At 39.7% G+C, this 22933-nt stretch overlaps 1 protein-coding gene across 4 annotated transcripts in view; it reads right to left on the reverse strand.

The window, feature by feature from the left end:
• Positions 1-22933, reverse strand: part of PDE5A (phosphodiesterase 5A) — a 149218-nt gene that overhangs the window by 86935 nt on the left and 39350 nt on the right. The gene's annotated exons all lie outside the window — the stretch shown is intronic.

Below are 22933 nucleotides of genomic sequence, written 5' to 3' on the forward strand. Positions count from 1 at the left end.
TCAGAAGGTGTTTGAAAGATAAACTACATCTTAAGAAGACTGAGCTAAACTCTGGGAATATGTCTTAAGTTTCCACAAAACATTTAGCAAGACTTTTAAGAACCTTCTCATCTTCCTACTTAAAAGTATATTTTACTTACCCATTTAGGTCCAACTTGAAGTTTGTGTTATTACCTTATTAGTCTTTTAAAGACCTTCAACTTACTTTTGCTTCCTCTTTACTACTTATAAATTCTACTTGTTTCCTCCTTCTACAATTTAATATCAGTGTAAAAAGCTATTATCCTCTAAACGGTTATACTTTAGAAATATAAAGTCCTGAGTTTTGTGTGGATGGTCCATCCTTTTTTCTCAGCTCACTCTAGCCCCTTCGCTTTAAGAAATGGATATAAAAAATTCCCTTCCAAGATAGCAGAGCAACGACAGAGAAATACATTCTTGTCTGATGGAGTTTTCTGTTCTCAACATGTTTCCTCCCCACCCTATGACAGAGCAAAGAGATGTTGATTTTAAAAAGGAGAATCATCCAATTATCCTGTACCTATTTTACACTCTTTAGCTCTTGGCTAACAGATTTCTCGATGCTCCAATCTCAATGACAAAATGCCTACAAAAGCTTCTGTCTAAGGTCAAAGCGTCTGGACTGCAGCCAGGCACATTCACTTGAATATAACTGATGGGAGCCTCTTGAGGGTCACTGGGGTCTAATCCATAGCGCTACCAGTATAAGTCGGTGATTTTATTTTAAGCATTCATTCATTTACTCAACAAATATTGTGGTGACTACTGTGTACCAAGGAGTGATAAAAACTGGGAGAAAGGCTACCCGGAAGGAGCTCAAGAAGCAAGAATGGGTGATACATAAACATATATTTATAGCACACGTATGATCACTTTGATGATACAGACGCCCACAGATTGTTAAGAGCACAGAAGGGAGACCAAATATGCATAAAAGAGAAGGTTTCTCAGAAATGATGACATTTGAGTTTTTATTTGTCTTTAATAAATGGTTTGATAAAAGAAAGAGTTAAATTTTTAAATCTTCATTTTAAGGAAGAAGAGATTAAAACAGATAAAGAGACTGTTATGCAAACCTTCTCAGATAATTATACAGTATTACAAGAAGCATGTGTTGATGTGCTGTTTGTACCTGGAGCCGTGTGAGTCAATGTACCATAAGCAAGACAATTTTCAACCAACACAACACTGTTCACGTAGTTCAAGAGCTGTTCTCCACTTCGAGAATTTCTACTTGATTCTTTTCTCAAACCCGCCGCCTCCTCCTCCTCCTCCTCCTTCTCTTCCTCTTTCTTTTTTTCCTTTAAATACTCGTGCCAGTTGTCCTTCATCTCTTAGAACATACTGAGTTTTGGGTGTAAGCTCACCCGTAGCAGGGACTGTTTTCCATGGGAGCCCCATGTCCCCTGAGTCATGAAGTGTCAGGCATAGCGGCTTGCTGCTTGTCTGGCACTGCACTGATGGCGTGAACTTGAACTCCACACCCTGTGGGGCACAAGCCCTGCTCTCATGGTTCACTGGTGTCTCCTCTTTGTCTCGCAGCTGCAGACAGAGGCAAGCTTTCCTCGTTGCTGAAGTTTTCCAGGCTTGGTTCCATGGATGGAACCTTCACAGACCTAGGCTTCCCGTGGGAGTTTAGTTTCCCCTCCCTGCTCCCACCGTGTCTGTGGAGGGGACTCATCACCCCTGCCTGCAGATGTTACCCGCAGGCATTCACCCTACCATCCTGAGTCTCACATCTCCGAAGCCCATCTGGACTTTGGTCATTCACGCTGCTTACCCTGGGTTCCCCTCTTTGTTTCTGATACCCTGGGATTTCCCTTTCTTGAGCTCATCTGTAATTTTTAAAATTGCTTTTGGTGAAACTTTATTCTCTACTTGTTTGCAGAATGGGGAGGTGGGTGGTGTTCTGCACCTGTTCAGTCTGCCAAACTGACCAGAAGTCTTGTTCACAGGCTTTAAACCCTGCTTTGTACCCCCTGAACACCAGCTCTTTACTATATTTAATTTTGTTCCCCTAACATCAGAGCAAGATATTAATCATTAGGCAACTTCATGGAATGAAGACTTCCAGTGAAGAATTTTTCATCCTTTCCGGTGACCAATTATTTCTCTCACTAGTAATTTTATAGATTTAGATATTAGAGGTTAATTTGTTTAAGGGATGATTATTTAAATATAATTAATTATTTTTTTAAAAAACAGGCAAGTTCTTTCAAGGTACTATTAGATCAGGAAAATATATCTGATACTCACATGTGCCTCAATACTTAGCTGGATGACATTTTAAAAATACCACTGATAAAAACAACAGATAAAAATCAGAGGAAAGGTATAGTGTTTGTCCAAGGCAACATAAGACAGTAAAAGACAAAAAGACTTTGATTCTCCAAATTTCAAGGAGCCTAGCAAAACTTGCACCCCCTGGCCTCCTTGTGTTGATAAGAAGTCTTTCCTCCTTCTACCATCTATTGCTCCTTTAAACAAATTAACTTTCTTCAAGACAAGGTTTTTAAATGTCAGTTTTCAAGGACAGCTTTTATGGCAAGAAATTGTCAGACCTCATATCTGAGAGGCAAAGCCCCTAAAAATTTTAGCTTCCATGTCAGAAGCCCAATCACTTCTGCCTACCTGCTATCTACCTGCAGTACTCTCAAACACCAATACTTTATGCTATTATGCTATTTTTTTTTTTTTAAAGCACAAAGAAGCTTCTCTGTTTTCTATTTCACTGGCACTTTTCAGAGCATAAATGAATATTATGTCCTCACAGGGTCAAGTGTTCTTTTAGGAATGCAAAGGGCAAGACTTGCCTCTCGCTGGGTGATCAGTGAGGAATGTGACAGCTGGTCGCTTCAGGCACAAGTGATCACTGCCACAGCGAGCAATTTCTTCTTCAATCAGCAGCTGCCCCGACCATTACTGAGGCCATACATCAATCCCTACTGTACATTTCCCCGTTCCTAGTTCCAGGGGATGCTCAGCATGGAGGCTAAAAGCCAGGGAGAAAAGGAACAAACTCTACAAATCTTAGCTATCCCTCTGTCCCACCTGCAGAATGTCTCTATTATAATGACAGGATTCTAGACCATCTGTAACCTGAGCTGAAAACCTTACTTCACCAGGAAAACAAGAACTTAACGTAGACAGGAGCCAGTGGAGAATTCTTCCCAGTGCTCTTTTCAAACTTTCTCTTGACTCGGTCATTCATTCAGCAACAAATATTTATTCAACAAATAATTAATACACACCTTTAATATACCAGTCACTGTTCTAGACAATGAAGATGGCTCAGTAGTGAACAAGACAGACACAAATCCCTGTACTCATGGAGCTGACATTCTAGTCAGAGTGCTAGGCTTGGAAGGGAATCCCACCCCCATCCTCTTGCCCACCCCTGTTTTACAGGTAAAATGAAACTGAGAGGGTTGACATGACCAATCCAGGCTTTTCCACCTCTCTTCCAAATCCTAGGCAATCAGCAAATTATGGTCATATTCCAGGTGGTAGGCAAAAGAATGGCCTCCAAAGATGGCCTCATCCTAATCCCTGGAACCTATGACTATGCTGCCTTAAATGACAAAAGGGACTTTGCATATGTGATTAAGTTAAGGATCTGGAGACAGGGAGATTATCCTGAATCATCTGGGTGGGCCCAACGCAATCACAAGAATCCTTATGATGGAAAGTGGGAGGCAGGAGAGTCAGACAGATTTTAAGATGCAGCTGCAGGGTTTGTTTTTTTTTTTTTTTTAAAGATCTTTTTTGTTATTTTGATGTTGACCATTTTTAGAGTCTTTATTGAATTTGTTACAATATTGCTTCTGTTTTATGTTTTTTTGGTTTTTTGACCTCGAGGCATGTGGGATCATAGTTCCCCAACCAGGGATCGAACTGAACCTACACCCCCTGCAGTCGAAGCGTGGAGTCTTAACCACTGGACCGCCAGGGAAGTCCCGCGGCCGCAGGTTATGAAGATAGAAAGGGGCCACAAGCTAAGTGATGTGGGCAGCCCATGGAAGCAGGAAAAGGCAAGAGAATAGATTCTTCTCCAGAGATTCCACATAGAAACACAGCCTTGCTGACCCTCTGTGTCAGCCCAGTGAGAACTATTTTGGACTCTGACCTCCAAAACTATAAGATAATACATTTGTGTTGTTTTAAGCCACTAAATTTCCAGTAGTTTTTTGCAGCAGCAATAACAAACTAATATGTTCCATTAGAATTACTCATACATGCTCCCATTCCTTGTTCACTCTTCCTCACCCCACATTATATCTTGTGTTTCACCATCTAAATCCTCACTTTCTTTGAAAGCCCTGGCATCTCACTGCTAATTGTTTTCTTGCCTCAGTCCATCTATGACACTTAAGTCCAAATTTCCCTTCCTGAAACACTACTTTGCACATACAAGTCATCTCATTACTCAAAGCTTTTAATGGTTCCATGCATCCATCTATAGGACAAAAACTGAAGACTCTGATTCCATATGCTCAACTTGAACTAAAATCACTTACATGGGTCTTTGAAGTAGAATGCTACAAAGACCTTTGCTCACGTCATTCCTTGAAATATTACCTTCTAGTTTCTCGGCTGAGGCTGTCTCCAAAAAAGCTTCCCTTCAAAGCCCTCTGAAATTCTGTGTTGCAGCTGAGGGTGCTATAATCTGACAATGAGGTATTCTCATTTTTAACCTCATTTTCTCTGTTCACATCCAACTCAATTGTTTCCTAAGGACATGATTTATATCTTATGTCTTAAGGAAGCATCAGACTCTGAATGTACTCAGTGCTTCACAGATATTTGTTCTTGATGATAATGGGAGAAGTGTCAGATATCAAAGTTTTATTTAGGTGATGTACTTACTGGACAATTCACATCTGAAAAATAGTTAATAAAATTTGCCCATTTTGGTGTGCTTGGTGAGGCCTGTGTTAAGGGAGGGCTCTGGGATGTATGGAGCACATTAAAGGACAGGTTTGGCTCAGGCTTTCAGAGGGGTCGCCTTGGACAGGCCTGGCCCCTCCTCTCACAGTCACCCAGACCTGAGCCCCCGCCTTCAGTGAGGTCGTAGATTTCTTTTGTCTGGGCCGGAGCGTCACCCTGCTTGTTGATCTAGGAGGAACTGAAATGGGCCAGAGAATGCTGTTCTCTAAGACAGCTTCCTGATCTGTATGCATTAGATTATACTCCATTTAAAGCTGTTACAAAGGGCGGAGTCAAGATGGAGGACTAGGAGGATGTAGAATTCGTGTCTCCGCACAATTAGAGCACCTACCAGGCACTGGTGGGGGACCACGGACACCTAAGGGGACGGGAGGAACCCCCAGCAACCGGTTTGTGGGATCTTGGTTCCCAGGCTGCAGGTCAGGCCTGAGCTCCTGTGCTGGGAGCTCCGAGTCCAAACCACTGGACTAACAGAGAACCTCAGACCCCAGGGAATATTCATCAGACTGAGGCCTCCCGGAGGTCCTAATCTCAGCACCTAGACCCAGCTCTATCTAACTGCCTGCAAACTCCAGCGCTGCACACCTAAGGCCAAACAACCAGTAAAGCAGGAATACAGCCCCACCCATCAAAAAAAAAAAAAAAGAAACAACAAAAAAGTATGTTACAGATGAAGGAGCAAGGTAAAAACCTACAAGACTGAATAAATGAAGACGAAATAGGCAACCTACCTGAAAAAGAATTCAGAGTAAAGATAGTAAAGATGATCCAAAATCTCAGAAACAGAATGAACAAAATACAAGAAACATATAACAAGGACCTAGAAGAACTAAAGAGCAAACAAACAGTGATGCATACACAATAAATGAACTTAAAAATACTCCAGAAGGGATCAATAGCAGAATAACTGAGGCAGAAGAACGGATAAGTGAGCTGGAAGATAAAATGGTGGAAATAACTGCCAGGGAGAAGATGAAAGAAAAAAGAATGAAAAGAATTGAGGACAGTCTCAGAGACCTCTAGGACAACATTAAATGCAGGAACATTCGAATTCTAGGGGTCCCAGAAGAAGAAGAGAAAAAACAAGGGACTGAGAAAATATCTGAAGAGATTATAGTCGCTCTGACATGGGAAAGGAAAGAGTCAATCAAGTCCAGGAACCACAGAGAGTCCCATACAGGATAAACCCAAACAGAAACACGACAAGACACATATTAATCAAACTATCAAAAATTAAATACAAAGAAAGAAAAAAATATTAAGAGCAGGAAGGAAAAACAACAAATAACATACAAGGGAATCCCCATAAGGTTAACGGCTGATCTTTCAGCAGAAACTCTGCAAGCCAGAAGGGAGTGGCAGGACATATTTAAAGTGATGAAAGGGAAAAATCTACAACCAAGATTACTCTACCCAGCAAGGATCTCATTCAAACTCGACAGAGAAATTAAAACCTTTACACACAAGCAAAAGTTAAGAGAATTCAGCACCACCAAATCATTTTTACAACAAATGCTAAAGGAACTTCTCTAGGCAGGAAACACAACATAAGGAAAAGACCTACAAAAACAAACCCAAAACAATTAAGAAAATGGTAATAGGAACATAAATATCGATAATTACCTTAAATGTAAATGGATTAAATGCTCCAACCAAAAGACATAGACTGGCTGAATGGATACAAAAACAAGATCCGTATATATGCTGTCTACAAGAGACCCACTTCAGACCTAGGGACACATACAGATTAAAAGTGAGGGGATGGAAAAAGATATTCCATGCAAATGGAAATCAAAAGAAAGCTGGAGTAGCAATTCTCATATCAGACAAAACAGACTTTAAAATAAAGACTATTATAAGAGACAAAGAAGGACACTACATAATGATCAAGGGATCAATCCAAGAAGAAGATATAACAATTGTAAATATTTATGCACCCAGCATTGGAGCACCTCAGTACATAAGGCAAATGCTAACAGCCATAAAAGGGGAATTCGACAGTAACACAATCATAGTAGGGGACTTTAACACCCCACTTTCACCAATGGACAGATCATCCAAAATGAAAATAAATAAGGAAACACAAGCTTTAAATGACACATTAAACAAGATGGACTTAATTGATATTTATAGGACATGCCACCCAAAAACAACAGAATACACTTTCTTATCAAGTGCTCATGGAGCATTCTCCAGGATAGACCATGTCTTGGGTCACAAATCAAGCCTTGGTAAATTTAAGAAAACTGAAATCATATCAAGTACCTTTTCCGACCACAACGCTATGAAACTAGATATCAATTACAGTAAAAAAGCTGTAAAAAATACAAACACATGGAGACTAAAGAATACACTACTAAATAACCAGAAGATCACTGAAGAAATCAAAGAGGAAATCAAAAAGTACCCAAAAAAAAATGACAATGACAACATGACGACGCAAAACCTATGGGATGCAGCAAAAGCAGTTCTAAGAGGGAAGTTTATAGCAATACAATCTTACCCCAAGAAAGAAGAAAAATCTCAAATAAACAACCTAACCTTACACCTAAAGCAATTAGAGAAAGAAGAACCAAAAAAACCCCAAAGTTAGCAGAAAGAAAGAAATCATAAAGATCAGATCAGAAATAAATGAAAAAGAAAAGAAGGAAACAATAGCAAAGATCAATAAAACTAAAAGCTGGTTCTTTGAGAAGATAAACAAAATTGATAAACTATTAGCCAGACTCATCACGAAAAAAAGGGAGAAGACTCAAATCAACAGAATTAGAAATGAAAAAGGAGAAGTAACAACTGACACTGCAGAAATACAAAGGATCATGAGAGATTACTACAAGCAACTATATACCAATAAAATGGACAACCTGTAAGAAATGGACAAATTCTTAGAAAAGTACAACCTTCTGAGACTGAACCAGGAAGAAATAGAAAATATAAACAGACCATTCAAAAGCACTGAAGTTGAAACTGTGACTAAAAATCTTCCAACAAACAAAAGCCCAGGACCAGATGGCTTCACAAGCAAATTCTATCAAACATTTAGAGAAGAGCTAACACCTATCCTTCTCAAACTCTTCCAAATATAGCACAGGGAGGAACACTCCCCAACTCATTCTATGAGGCCACCATCACCCTGATACCAAAACCAGACAAAGATGTCACAAAGAAAGAAAACTACAGGCCAATATCACTGATGAACATAGATGCAAAAATCCTCAACAAAATAATAGCAAACAGAATCCAACAGCACATTAAAAGGATCATACACCATGATCAAGTGGGGTTTTTCCCAGGAATGCAAGGATTCTTCAATATATGCAAATCAATCAACGTGATACACCATATTAACAAACTGAAGGAGAAAAACCATACGATAATCTCAATAGATGCAGAAAAACATTTCGACAAAATTCAACACCCATTTATGATAAAAACGCTCCAGAAAGTAGGCATAGAGGGAACCTACCTCAACATAATAAAGGCCATATATGACAAGCCCACAGCCAACATTATTCTCAATGGTGAAAAACTGAAACCATTTCCTCTAAGATCAGGAACAAGACAAGGTTGCCCACTCTCACCACTATTATTCAACATAGTTTTAGAAGTTTTAGCCACAGCAATCAGAGAAGAAAAAGAAATAAAAGGAATCCAAATCGGAAAAGAAGAAGTAAAACTGTCACTGTTTGCAGATGACATGATGCTATACATAGAGAATCCTAAAGATGCTACCAGAAAACTACTAGAGCTACTGAATAAATTTGGTAGAGTAGCAGGACACAAAATTAATGTACAGAAACTCTTGCATTCCTATACACTAATGATGAAAAATCTGAAAGAGAAATTAGGGAAACACTCCTATTTACCACTGCAGCAAAAAGAATAAAATACCTAGGAATAAACCTACCCAGGGAGACAAAAGACCTGTATGAAGAAAACTATAAGACACTGATGAAAGAAATTAAAGATGATACAAACAGATGGAGATATTACCATGTTCTTGGACTAGAAGAATCAACATTGTGAAAATGACTATACTATCCAAAGCAATCTACAGATTCAGTGCAATCCCTATCAAACTACCAATGGCACTTTTCACAGAAGTAGAACAAAAAATTTCACAATTTCTATGGAAACACAGAAGACCCCGAATAGCCAAAGCAATCTTGAGAAAGAAAAATGGAGCTGGAGGAATCAGGCTCCCTGACTTCAGACTATACCACTAAGCTACAGTAATCAAGACAGTATGATACTGGCACAAAACCAGAAATATAGATCAATGGAACAGGATACAAAGCCCAGAGAGAAACCCACGCACAGATGGTCACCTTCATCTTTGATAAAGGAGGCAAGAATATGCAATGGAGAAAAGACAGCCTCTTCAATAAGTGGTGCTGGGAAAACTGGACAGCTACATGTGAAAGAATGAAATTAGAACACTTCCTAACACCATACAGAAAAATAAACTCAAAACGGATTAAAGACCTCAATGTAAGGCCAGACACTATAAAACTCTTAGAAAACATAGGCAGGACATTCTATGACATAAATCACAGCAAGATCCTTTTTGACCCACCTCTGAGAGAAATGGAAATAAAAACAAAAATAAACAAATGGGACCTAATGAAACTTCAAAGCTTTTGCACAGCAAAGCAAATCATAAACAAGACGAAAAGACAACCCTCAGAATGGGAGAGAATATTTGCAAACGAAGCAACTGACAAAGGATTAATCTCCAAAATATACAAACAGCACATGCAGCTCAGTATCACAAAAACAAACAACCCAATCCAAAAATGGGTAGAAGACCTAAATAGACATTTCTCCAAAGAAGATATACAGACTGCCAACAAACACATGAAAGGACGCTCAACATCACTAATCATCAGAGAAATGCAAATCAAAACTACTCTGAGGTATCACCTCATATCGGTCAGAATGGCCATCATCAAAGAATCTACAAACAATAAATGCTGGAGAGGGTGTGGAGAAAAGGGAACCCTCTTGCACTGTTGGTGGGAATGTAAACTGATACAGCCACTATGGAGAACAGTATGGAAGTTCCTTTAAAAACTAAAAATAGAACTACCATATGACCCAGCAATCCCACTACTGGGCATATATCCTGAGAAACCCATAATTCAAAGAGTCATGTACCACAATGTTCACTGAAGCACTATTTACAATAGCCAGGACATGGAAGCAACCTATGTGTCCATCGACAGATGAATGGATAAAGAAGATGTGGCACATATATACAATGGAATATTATTTTGCCATAAAAAGTAACAAAATTGAGTTATTTGTAGTGAGGTGGATGGACCTAGAGTCTGTCATACAGAGTGAAGTAAGTCAGGAAGAGAAAAACAAATACCATATGCTAACACATATATATGTATGGAATCTAAAAAAAAAAAAATGGTTCTGATGAACGTAGGGGCAGGACAGGAATAAAGATGCAGATGTAGAGAATGGACTTGAGGACATGGGGAGGGGGAAGGGTAAGCCGGTACGAAGTGAGAGAGTAGCATGGACATATACACACTACCAAATGTAAAATAGATAGCTAGTGGGAAACAGCTGCATTGCACAGCGAGATCAGCTCAGTGCTTTGTGACCACCTAGAGGGGTGAGATAGGGAGGGTGGGAGGGAGACGCAAGAGGGAGGGGATATGGGGATATATGTATACATATAGCTAATTCACTTTGTTATACAGCAGAAACTAACACAACACTGTAAAGCAATTATACTCCAATAAAGATGTTAAAAAAAATTTTTGCCCATTTTTTTCTCTGCTCTTTGCTTGATATTAAGAGATCTGTGCACATACAAGAACTTCGTGTGTCAGTAAGAAATACATACTCTTAATAAGCCTTTACTTATGGAGTTGAAACTTATAGCCTAAAACGGCTTTGGGAGAGTGGGAAAGAAAAGCTTGAGATTGTTAGTTTTAATTTTTAATTTTAAAAATACAGTAAATATTCATGTCCTTGTCATGTAGAACAGTGGTAAAATGGGGCTTGTTAAAACACAGCTTGCTGGATCCTACCCCCAGAGTTTCAGAGTCAGAGATCTGGGTTGGCTCCTGAGAACTTGTTTTACTAAAAGTTCTCAGGTGATGCCAAATGCTGCTGGTGTAGGGACAGAAAACACTTTGAGAGCCATTGATATAGAACTACTAAGCATTAATATTTGCTAATGTTTCCTCTTTTTTTTTTTTAAGTTAAATTAAGATAACAACAAATTGGACTTTTTCCTTCTCAGTCTCATTGTACTCCATGCCAAATTTTGCTCATTTGATCCCCAAATGTTTGGGTTGTTTGCAATGTTTTTGCTATTACAAATAATCCACATTGAACATCTCTGTATGGGTCTCCTTGTGCACATGTGCGAGAGCTTCTTTGATGAAATCTTCAAAGGATTACAGAAATTTATATTTATCAGCAATGTATAACGGTTCTTGCTAACTTCACGTCCTAACCAACCCCTAGTATTATGAGGCTAAATTTTTAACCTCTGTCTATCTGTTGGGTATAAAAATGTATCTCATTATTGCTTTATTTTGCATTTCCCTGATTACTAGAGAGCTTTTTAATTATTATTGCTTTTTAGTTATTACTGGCTACATTGGTTTCCTCCTTCTGTGTTGCCTATGTGTACCTTTGCCAATTTTGACCTTTTTGTTGTTTTGGGTTGTCTGGCTTTCATTAATGAATTTGAGACTCAAGGTTTGATATTTCTTTAAATGGTAAGACTGACTTTACTTGGCTGGGACTCATTTTATCCCTCTGTATGTACAGGCACTGCTACACCTATTTCTCTCAGGAGTATGTTTATCGATCTTCCAGGGTTGGAAGACAAGACAGCAACGCGTATAGGAGTGGATGATTTTAGTTTATTCTCACAGCCTGCGTGGCCAGGAAGAGGGAGCCAAGGTGAAGGGAAGCTTCTAGGAAGTTGAAAGATATAAAGAGCAGTGCCCTGAAGATAACTGGCATCAGAAATACATGATTGATGGCCAGCGGCCCTAATATAGTTAGTTAATAAACTTATTCACAGCCAAAAAGAAAAAAAAAAAAAAAAAGAAAGAAAGAAAGAAAAAAACTTATAATGCCAAAAAGTTTGCCACTTAAAAAAAAGGAAAAGGGAGGGCCTGTTACGTAACAGGCACTTTGTCTGTTAATCCATCTGACCTTTGTCACAACCCTTTCAGGTAGATATTATGATTCCCATTTTATCACAAGGGCAGCTGATGTTCAGAAAAGTTAAATAGGTAGTGCAAGAATGTGCAGACCCAGATGCTCTCCAGGTCTGATCCCAAAGCTTGTGTTCTTCCTGCTACTCCCCCGCAGGGGAAAGTGAAACCAGCACTAGTGTATATGAAATACAGGTTCGTGAGCACTATCGTTTAAACTAGAGGAATCATGAAGACCACTGGTTCTCCAGTACATCCAAGACTGTCTTCAGACCCCATACGTATGCTTATCTTTTTAAAGCATGCTTTCATCAAAGGGAATGGAACAATTTCAAAACTATAACTTTAAGAAACAAAGACAGGGCTTCCCGGGCGGTGCAGTGGTTGAGAGGCCACCTGCCAATGCAGGGGACACGGGTTCGAGCCCTGGTCCAGGAAGATCCCACATGCTGTGGAGCAACTAAGCCCGTGTGCCACAACTACTGAGCCTGCGCTCTAGAGCCCACGAGCCAAAACTATTGATCCCGCGTGCCACAACTACTGAAGCAGGCACGCCTAGAGCCCGTGCACTGCTACGAAGAGTAGCCCCCGCTCACTGCAACTAGAGAAAGCCCACGCGCAGCGACGAAAACCCGACTCAGCCAAAAATAAATAAATAAAATAAATTTTTAAAAAAAGAAACAAAGACAAATCCAAAGTGGCTGCTTAAAAGTTCTGCTTTCTTTGACTTTGATTATAAACCTTAAAGACACATTTTTATAGCCAAGAACTACTTACGTAACATGAAGAATCCTATGTTTCAGGCGAAAACAGGTAATAATGCAGTTTCAAAAATAAGCAGGTTATTCAAGGAAAAGCAGAATTAGTCTCTGATGATAAAAATCAGAACTGTGTTGCCCATGGGTTGTGGGCATTGACAGAGGTGATGAAAGTGTTCTCTGTCTTGACTGGGGTGTTATACAGATGAATAAACATTTGTCAAACTCATCAAACTGTACATGAAGATCTGCATATTTCACTGTATGTAAACTCTAATTTGGTTTTCAAAAAGTATGTGAAAGTCTTAAAAGTAAATTTGTAATTACTGATGATATCTGAATGTGGCGGTCCACGTGCTGAGTTCTCAGCTGTCCTGGAGCACGCTGAGGTCCTGACCGTCTGCTCCATGCTACCAGGCAGGACAGATGCTCCCCAGGTGGCGCCGGGACAAACCCACCTCTGGGGGTCAGTAGCTGTCCTGCCCTGGGAACGTCCAGCGGGAGAGGTGCCAACCTGAGACTGCATTCCTTCCAGACAAGGGGCTGCTGGGAACAATTCTTAATCCTAGCGTTTATTCTTATCCCTTTTAGTGCACGCACACGCACACACACACACACACACACACACAATTTCCTCTTCCTTGCCAAATACCAAACTCTCTGCCACACCAGCTTTTAAGCAATGAGGTGTAAAGGTCTTAGAACCACAGGGACCTGCTGCCTTCTAATCAGACCCTTCTGTCCATTGGGATACAGAGATTCAGGCCTGAGACAGAGCAGCACATAACCATTATGGGCAGAGTCTCCTTCTGTGCCCTTTAAAAACTACAGAGACGCAAAGGGTACACAGCAGAAAGGAGCCTGCTGTCTTTCCCATGGCAGGGTACGCGCAGTGTTTACCGTTTTTATTTAACTTTCCATTCCTCCGTTTGTCTGGCCTTGCAACACTCCAAAGGGAGGGAACAGCCATCTTCTGAACCTCCACTAGGTGACGAGCTCCGTGGTGGGCACTGTCATGTTCCTTGTCTCATGATGACCACTGTCAAACCCCCCACTGTGTGTCTGTACCTCATGGTGAAACTTCACAGACAAGTCACCTTAAGCACAGACTGGTGAAGAAAGTTGCTCAAGGAATCACTGATCTTAAACCAGCACTCAAGACAGTTGTTTTGCTAGAGTCGGAACTCTTTCCTTCAGACTCTATCTCTCTGCCTAATTGGGAATAAGTCCAAAATAACAATAAAAAAAATTGTGTCCTCAATATATATTGTACAAACTGTACTTTGTATCAGAATAATTCTATCACTGTTATGCCCACCACTACACATGACATTGCCAAAAATGACTTCAGAGCCTTGGATCTATTTAATAACTATGGTTTATTTTCAGGGTGGTGTCCTGCGTTCTGCCAGGTGCTGGCCTGCAAAGCACACCCTGGACTGTGTTGTTGGATTTGGACTCTGTTAACCCAGGATTGAGTTTGTTCCAGTACTGCCTGCACTTACAACAGGTCCATGCCTCTATACCATGGCCAGGTGCCGTGCTAGTAAAGCTTCCTGATAATTACAGGGTAAAGGGGTGTGCTCATAAATGTGGACCTAATACAAACAGAGGAGAAATAACACAGCAAAAGTGGCAAAAAGCAAGTTTCATGCATGAAAACACTGAATAGGCTGAATCTCACTTGCAAATTAAAGGTGGTATCAAAGGAACGCCATCTCAATGGGAGTTGAACTAAATGTTCAGATCAGTGTTCTTGCCTCTACTGGACCATCTAACTGCATCATAGCCAGTTAGATATTCACATCATAGAAGCTAGATATTCCTAACATTTAACTTAAGAGATCCAGGGGAAAAATGTATGTGTGTTTATAATTTTTTTACACTCAACAAATCCTTCGTATAGAGAACTTATAATATTTTACCTCTAAGTGCTTTTTCCTCCAAATGGAAGATGAGCCTGAAAAGACAATCATATATGAAAGCTCAGATGCAGACAGACACCAGTCTCACTAGCAAAACTCCTAGTTTTAGGTGTTACCAGCACAAAGAGACATGCCCTCCTCCACACAGCTATGTCAGATAATATACAAAGCATTTAATTTGGAATCATTGTTGGCAACTCTAGATTTTATCATTCTATTATTCCAGTCCATAATTTGCATTTTCAAAAACTAAAACAGTAAAAAGAGTTGACTGGTAGCTGTTCAGGTACAATCGTTAATAAAGATGAAAGAAGGTAATTATTTCACAGTGAGAAAAATGCAGCCTTAGAATAAGATGACATCGGTATCAATTCCAGCTCTGCTACTTAATAGATATGGAATATTAGGAAATTTCCTTAACTTGATGAAGTCCATATTTCTTCATCTAAAATGGGGAGGATAACATCAATACAAAATAGTTATTACTGATCTCTAAGGGTCGGCAGGAAGATCTTAGTCCTACTACTATTTACCACATAGCCTTGATTAAATTTCTACCTGAAATCCCTTAATTTGTCAGTCTACTTTGGTTTCCATGCTTCAAGACGGCAGAGAAACATTTTTGAAAAAGAAGTTCTCAGGTCAGCTAGCATTATTGCATACCACAGATGCAGTTTAAATGTCACCTCCTCTGTGAGGCATTCTTGTCTCACCTTGCTCTCATGGAGCCTACAGTCTAGGGAGGGGAAACAGAAATGAACCCGTAAGTTAATATGTAGTATGTTGAATGGTGATTAAGTGCTTAAGTGTCATGAAGAAAACAGCAGGGATAGAAATAATGGTAGATAGTCAATAGGATGGCTGAAGAAAGTCTTCCTGAGATGTCATTTGAGTAAAAACCTGAAGGAGGTGACAGACTGAGCCATGTGGAGAACTAGGCAAAGGAACTTCAGACAAGGAAACAGCAAGTGCAAAGGCCCTGGGGTGGAGAGAAAACAACAACAGTGTGCTAGAGAGGATTGGCAGGGGGAGACAATAGGTGAGATAAGAGGGGCTTCAGGAGCCAGGTCATGGGGGACCTTTCTTAGAGAGTGAAGTGGAAATCCACTGCAGGGTTCTGAGCAGGGGAGGGATGAGATCTAGCATGTTTTCTAAAATTTGTGTTGAGAATAGACTGAAGGGCGTTAATGGCTTGAAGCAGGGACACTAGTTAGGGAGGCTACTATAATAATTCAGGTGCTCCATACTGATGGCTCCACACTGAAGCTCCAGTGTGGTAGAAGTACAGGTGGAGAGCAGTGATTGAAGGGAAAGTCAAGGGTGTTTTCTGATCAGCTGGATATCTACTGTGGGGGAAAGAAAGAAGGAATTTAGCCTGATTTTAGCCTTTAAGGAATTTAGCCTGAATAGCTGGGATGACAGAGAAGTTAAGTGTGGTGGGGATGAGTATAGAGCAGGTTTAGTGGGAAGGAAGATTAGGAGTGATGTTTTAGACATATTAAGTTCACGATGCCCGTTAGACATATATAGGTAGAGAAGTCAAGTAAGCAGTTGAATATATGAGTTTAAATTGAAGAAACAATACAGTTGCAATATAAGTTTGGTTGGCACGCAAATGGTATTTAAAACTATGAGAGTAAATAAAATCACATAAGCAGTGAGTGAAGGTCCAGGGCTGAGCCATTTAGCAGTGTTGTGATGAGCGGGCACCAGCTAAAGAGACAGAGAGGCAGTCAGAGAGATGGGAGGAAAAAACTGGGGAGTCTGAGGTCCTGGAGAGCAAGTGAAGACAATCTGTACTGGAAGAATGAGTGATCAACAATGCCACATGCTGCCGACCTGCCGGGTAAGGTGAGTATTGAGAAATGATCATAAGCTCCTGCCCTATGGTCGCCATGCGACCCTGCCAAGAGTGGTTTCCACAGAGCGGTGAGGGTGAAGGCTTGGGTGGATTATGCTCCGGAGGGTGGAAGGAAATGGAAATGGCAAACGTGGACAACTCTTTCAAAGAGTTTAGCTCTGATGGTAATCAGAGAAATGGTGATCTCTGAAAGGAGATATGTAGTCCAATGAGCGTTTGCTTTCGTTTTTAAGATGGGAGAAATAACAGTGTGTTTGTATGCTGATAAACCAGTTTGGTAGAGAGGGGAATTTTGGTGACTCTGGTCACAGAGGGGAGAGCTGCTGAGCCGCGTCTTGGAGCAGATGAGATGGGATGAGATCTGGTGCACAAGTGCGAGACTGACCTTTGCTATTTCACAGATGGTTAATGTAAAAGGGAAACCAGAGGATGTAAACTCAGATGCAAGAGCAGGGGGAAAGAGACTGGGGAAGTTCTCTTGTGGAATTATTCCTGTAACTGCTTTATTTTTCACCGAAAGAGTAAGCAAGACCACCGGATGAAAGTGGAGATGGGGATGCAGTGCTGAGACTTGAGGAGAGAGGAGAAAGGAATAGACAGTAAAACAGCATACCCCCCAAAAGAGCTAATGGTTTTGATCCCCACAAACCAATTCTCTCCGTTGCATGTTTTATTTTAGGGAATATCACAATTCTCCCCACTAGAAAGTATTCTAGATTCTTCCTTCTACTTAACCCTCCATCAAATCAACCCCTCAACCACCTAAACAGAAGTGTAACAAATCCACTCCTAGTCTGGATTATGCAAAAGCCTCCTTACCAACTTCCCTGCTTCCAGACCCAGGACTTTCTCCGTGTATGAACAAATATGGAAATCAAAATCTATCAAGTGTCAAATTATGTGGCTCTGGGTTAGAGATTAAACAAAGAAAACTCTTCATCCTTAACGCTATGGCCACACAGATCTTTAAATGACAGCAAATGTTTCTTGGCTTAAAAAAAAAAAAAAAAAAAAAATCCAGCACCTCCTTCACATGGCAGTCTGAGGACACTTCATGATCTTGCCTCAGCTTGGCTGCACAGCCTCGCCTCCAGTGCCAAGGTATTTACTAGACAGGTTCCCTCCAATCTTGATCCATGAGGGAGGCAGAAAACAATGGTGCAGAGAAATAATAAGGATGCACCAGTGAGCATTTTCCATGGGCATTAAGCAGCAAAGTACCTAAGCTACACACAAACAGTGATCTCATGAAGACCTGCATTTGTGACATAACATTTTAGAAGACTTTTAATACCTCGATGGTTTGCCGCAGCTCAAACGGCAGGCATCTTCCTCTTCTTCTCCTCAGCCCTCCTCTTTTAATTCTACTTCCTCTTTTCCCTTTGATTCAAGCCAATCTGGCAGAGCACACACCCCAACTTGCCACCTTATTTAAACCTAGTCTGTGTTACCTCTGGTAGTTCATATTATTTTTAGTATATGAAAGGTTGAGAAGCACTAATTTTTAAGATATTATTTTTTTATTGAAGTATGGCTGATTTATAATGTTTCAGGTGTACAGCAAAGTGACTCAGTTTATACACACACACACACACACACACACACACACACACACTATTCTTCTTCAGATTCTTTCCATTATAGGTTATTAGAAGATATTGAATATAGTTTCCTGTGCTATACAGTAGGCCCTTGTTGTTTAAGATATTATTTTAATTAACAAGCAGAGTTCCTCATTTATCATCTGACCAGTTTTAAGGAAAGAGACTAAAGCCTCAAAATGCACATAGTACTTTTGGTGGTTTCACAACATCTCCACACATTCTTTGATACTCTTCTCTTCAAGAGGTGGAACCTAACTGCCCTCCCCAAGTTTGGGCTGGACCTGATGCCTGGCTTCTGACGAACGGTTACCGTGAGGCGAAGGTGAACAGGTCTGGGGACTTGGTCATACAAGGCAGTGCCGCTTCCTCCTTGCTCACCCTGCCACATGCTGAGTACACGGAGTGACTTGTGGAGAGGCCCGCTTGGCCGGGATCTGAGGCCTCCTGCCAAAAGCCACGCGAGTGAGCCCTCCGAGAAGTGCACGCTCGAGCGTGAGTCAGGCGCCCCTGCTGCCTCCTGAGTGTGGCCACAGGCAGGGAACCTGGGCCAGAAGCACCCAGCCAGCTGGACCCCTCTGGCATTTCTGAACCACGGAAACTGAGATAATGAAGGCTGTTGTTCAGAATCACTAAGCTTAGGGTAATTTGTTATGCTGCAAGAGATCACTAACATACTTACGATCATCAAATAATTTGTAATAATCAAGTGGATCTGGAATTCTAAATCCAGGTCATTTTCATTTTATCACTGCTACCAAGTGATATAAAAAAAAAAGAAAAATATGATTCAAAAATTTTATAAGATAAAATTTATACTTTTATTTAAATTCTGCCTAGAATATTAATTTCCACTCTATGGTAGAAGAGAAACAAGTAGGAACTTTTAGCTGAGGATTTAATAAGAAGGAATACAGAGTACATAGTTTATAAAAGCACTTTACCTATATAATCTCGGCTCTTAGATGAATATAGATGTTTGCATATATATATATAGAGAGAGAGAGAGAGCGCGCAGAAATTTCACTGACAACCACCTTAACTCTTTAAGAATGCGTGAAAATTATTTAATAATCAAAATCCATCCCCAGGTCTAATTATGTGGTTCTGGGTCAGATATTATACAAAGAAATTATTTATGCTTATCTGCAACTGGTTTCAGACCTCTACTAGTCATAATTCAGGATCTATATAAAAATTCTCAAAATTAAACTTATAAATGCTCTATCAAATTAAAAGTGCAATGCATTCCAACAAGTGCTGGAATGGTTATTCTAAAACTACCAATGAAGATAAACCCCATATTGAATAAATCATAGCATTCAGTCTGAACCAAATTTTCTGAGCATTCAAAATAAGATTTGGGTAAATATAGCCTACCATTAACGTAATCTTCAGTCTCAAGCTTCCATCCACTCTTTCTCCTTCTCCTGGATCAGTAGTGTGACCTCAGGGACTGAACCTACTAGCATTATGTTTTTCATCTGATGCTCTTGAGAAATGTTTTTTCCCTTAGGAAAGCGGTTACCGTCTTCTTTGTAAAATACACTTGTTTATTATTTAAAGGGTAATGTGGAAAAAGAAAAAGAAAAGATCTTCACCATCACCATATCAAGTCCAAAACCGACGGAAACTTTTCGGAGTATTTTTGTTTTGTTTCTAAAACAAAGCTACAAGAAAATATCACAGGGGAATAAATGCAATGGACAATTTATAAGTTTTCAAAAAACACGTAACTAGCCCATTCTTTAAGACCAAAATAGATCTAGATCAACTGACAGTCTGCAATTAAACTCTGCTTATTCTTATACCTATATTTTCATCTAGTCTGACTTGGAATTGTAGGATTATGTATAAAGCTGTAATGTTCTTCATCTGTTCCAAGCTTACATGACAAGTTTAAGAAAAGCCCTAGTCAGTAGTGTGAGCAGAATATCATAGGCAAGCATCTACCCTGTCTCCACCCTCTCACAGAAAGCATGTTCAAGCTTCCTCTCTTAAGCCTGTGGGATAAACACAGCAGGGATCTGCTGTATGAAACCACAGCTTTCGTTCTTCCTCTGTGATTCCTCCAGTTCTTGAAATCCACAGACTTTCCTTTGAACTTGGGTGCTGAATATTTAACTCATTTAACATTTGTTTTGTTACCTCGTACTGATATTTGTTTTTTGGTATATAAGATCTCCCTCTTACTGAAAATGAAAAAAAAGTTTCTAAGTATCTTCCTTGCTTCATTTTTTTAATATCATCACTGCCTAGACCAGGACTCTACATATTGCAGTGATTCAACAATTACTTTCAAAACAAGATAATTTGGGGTGGGGGGGGCAGGGATGAGAATATTTTTAACTTGGGGGGGGATGAACAGATAAAGTTATGTAGCTTAAATTCTAGAAAACATTTACTTTTATATAATGCAGTTGGAATTACACATTTGATTCCATTAATGCTTTACTTTATGATTTTTGGCAGGCATTAAATCTCTTTTATTCATCAAAGTATTATATTTATTTCATAAAAATCTCATAAAATTTGCCCATATTTTTTGAAGTTTTTCACTGTTCTTTTAAAAGAAGATAAAAACAATTGGATATTTAGATAAAAATGCTCCTTTATTATACTGTAAAAAAACTTATCATAAATCTTTTATTACAACTGCTATATTTGCATCAAAGAATTATATCATCAAATATGATAAAATAAAATCAAAATGATAAAAACAGAGAAGGAGGATAAGAGCTCTGATTCCAAATTAGATTTTTACTTAATAACTGGAATTGACATTCAACCAAGAGAAAACAGGTATCAGCCTAGCCTGACATTATTGGATATAATCTCTACCTCAGATGAATACGAAATTTTCACAGAACTTGCATTATTTCACAATGTCCTGGCTTCTACCTCAATGGTGCAGCCCCTATAAATTAAAAAAAAAAAAAAGCACTCATCTCCACCATGTCATAACAAGCAATACTTCAAGAGAGGGCAGTATTTCAGAAATAGGTCATCTGAGCTAGAGAGAAAGAGTTGAGCTTCCCTGAACTTCGTTACTAAACATAAAAGAACCATCTGGTTATAGAAATAACTAATGCATGTGACAAAAATATAAAACTGATCCAAGTGCCCAGGTCTGAAAAATCCAGTGTTAAGCCTGAAAGAAATTTAACAGCAGCTCTAAAAATTCACACACTTGCTGCAAATTTTTTTCATGATGCTTCCTGTGCATATCACAGAGCACACTGGCCCAGATTAACATGAAACATGCTCCTGTAACTCTTTTATCCCTGGTAAAAATTTCTTCTTGTTTACTGGATGGATTCCCCTTAAGACATTATAGAGGATGTGAGTCTGATCCCTCTTTCTCTCCGCCCCCCCTTGCTCCCTGCCCTTCTTTCTCCCCGCCACCACTCTCTCTCATTTTAAAGAGTCTGTCTGCAGGGTGGTTTCAACACTTAACTTTGAAGAGCCATCAGAATATAGCCAGCTCTCCTTGTCTCTACCTTCAAGCCTTGCTTCTAAATGGAGCCACATCTCACATCAGTGTACCTCCCACCCCCAAATCAACAGTAACGTAAATGTTTACTGCAGCGGCTCAAGGAAACACTGAGGGGGAAGAAAGGAGAGTGCAGTCATCATCCACGGCAGAATGTTAAGAAACCCTCTTGCCTAGGTTTGAAGCTCAGCTTTGCCAGTTTTTAGTTACGTGACTTTGGCCGAGTTCCCTAAATGTCCCATGTCTCAGTTTCATCATCTGTTAAGTGGGAATAAAATAATGACTACCTCCTATGGTTGTTATGAAGATTAAATGAATTAATATATGTCAAGTTCTTAGAATAGTTTCCACAGGATAGGCAGTTATTTCCAAAGTCCTACTCTGTCGTCCCTCAAGCCATTCTGTTATAGAGCCTGGGCTGGCTCTCTTCTCTCCCCGGACCCCTTTACTTTTTGTCTTCTTTCATCTTCTCTAGCCAGTAGCTCTCTGACCTTTCCAAAATAAATTATTTCAGCTTCCTCTAGCTTCTTCAGTCCCCACTCCCACACACACACACACACACACACTCACTTTGCCCGTTAACGCCATTGTCTTAGAAGGGAGTACGGAGAGGGGAAAATTGCAAAAACTTATCCTCTGTGATTTTTAAAAAAAAAATTCTGTCACAGAAGTTTTAGGAATATCTATGATCCTGACTTTTAAAAAGGCATTGCATTATTACACTTATGATTATAACACTAATGAAAAGAACTCCTGAAAATTTTTAATTAGTTTAAATACTTCACGAGAGGCAGATGAAGTGATTATACATTTTACTGAATCTTAAAAATCTTCCTGAATTTTCTAGACTATGTTGTAGTTCAGACTTTAGTGTTCACTATTCAACTGCTCCCTTCAAGCAGCTCTCCAGAGTTAGTACCTTAAGTAACTGGGGTCACTAAAAGGTACCAAGACGTTTTATAAACAGTCAGTAATGACATTTCTTCTTAGGTTTCTTGGTAATTAGTTGGAATCAGTGTTGGCTTACTCAATACAATTGGACTAACACAAAGAGAAGAAACCAAATTTACTCTGCCTCATTTATGAGGAAAAACAATGAAAAGTATTTTTCTTTTACGCTTAAAGTTTGTT

Source organism: Balaenoptera musculus, chromosome 5, assembly GCF_009873245.2.
Source record: "Balaenoptera musculus isolate JJ_BM4_2016_0621 chromosome 5, mBalMus1.pri.v3, whole genome shotgun sequence".
NCBI lineage: Eukaryota > Metazoa > Chordata > Mammalia > Artiodactyla > Balaenopteridae > Balaenoptera > Balaenoptera musculus.